The sequence below is a fragment of the Penaeus monodon genome, chromosome 31, assembly GCF_015228065.2.
Source record: "Penaeus monodon isolate SGIC_2016 chromosome 31, NSTDA_Pmon_1, whole genome shotgun sequence".
NCBI classification, from domain to species: domain Eukaryota; kingdom Metazoa; phylum Arthropoda; class Malacostraca; order Decapoda; family Penaeidae; genus Penaeus; species Penaeus monodon.
The window spans coordinates 9,838,639-9,839,590 of record NC_051416.1 but is presented as its reverse complement, the minus strand read 5'-3'; positions in this window follow the sequence as shown (position 1 = coordinate 9,839,590).

Below are 952 nucleotides of genomic sequence, written 5' to 3'. Positions count from 1 at the left end.
TATTCTTTGAGGCAAAATGATTTTTAGAAGTCAAAAGAGTTGATCATGCATCCATAAATAGCTGATTAAAAAATACATATAAAAGATACAAGAAATTTCATAAGCTGACTGCAGCATAACTCTACTTGAACCCAAGCATACATATAGTTAATAAATATAATACCGTATTGTTGTTGGTCCCAGTACACATGATAATTAAACACAATCGCATTCACATTCGTTGTTAAACTTGCAAGAGTGAATAAATTACATGCATTTATAATATACAGTGACAACGCTGAGGATTACAAATATACTATTGATATTGCAAGTACAACGTTTTGAACATATTCTGGTAGCGAAAAAATTAGAAAATTAAAAATAAACGTTTTGAAGGATACATAAAAGGATTTAAATTGTGCACAGAAGTAAGAATATCCACAGTATTTCCCTTAAGCGGATATACGAGAGGAGAAGAGACAGCACAACAACGAGCTTATTCAAAGTAACCACGAAACACCAAACCCTTTGAATACGTACAGAATAATAAAAAAAAAAAATACTGAAAGCGGATAAAGCAAAACTTTCGTTATCAAATACGACACAAACCTTACAAAGATTATGCGTCATTTAAATATTCATGAAGAGATATAACATGTACATGAAAGAGTAAGATTATGAACGAGGAATAGATAACAAAGAGTGCACATAAAATATCCTCAGGATGATACTTATTCACATAAACAACACAGCACGTCATCACTTAGATATTCATGTAGAAATATATGACTGTATAGATATACTTTGTTGTATGTGTCAGTATCAGAAGTCTGGAGAGAGCTTACTTATTTATTTATCTTTATTGCACCGCTCTTAACGATAAATGTACCGGAAAACAACTCTTAGAAAGAAAAAGTCTATGGATATTCGTACATACGATATGTGCGAGGTGTTATGTTACGTGTAATAATGT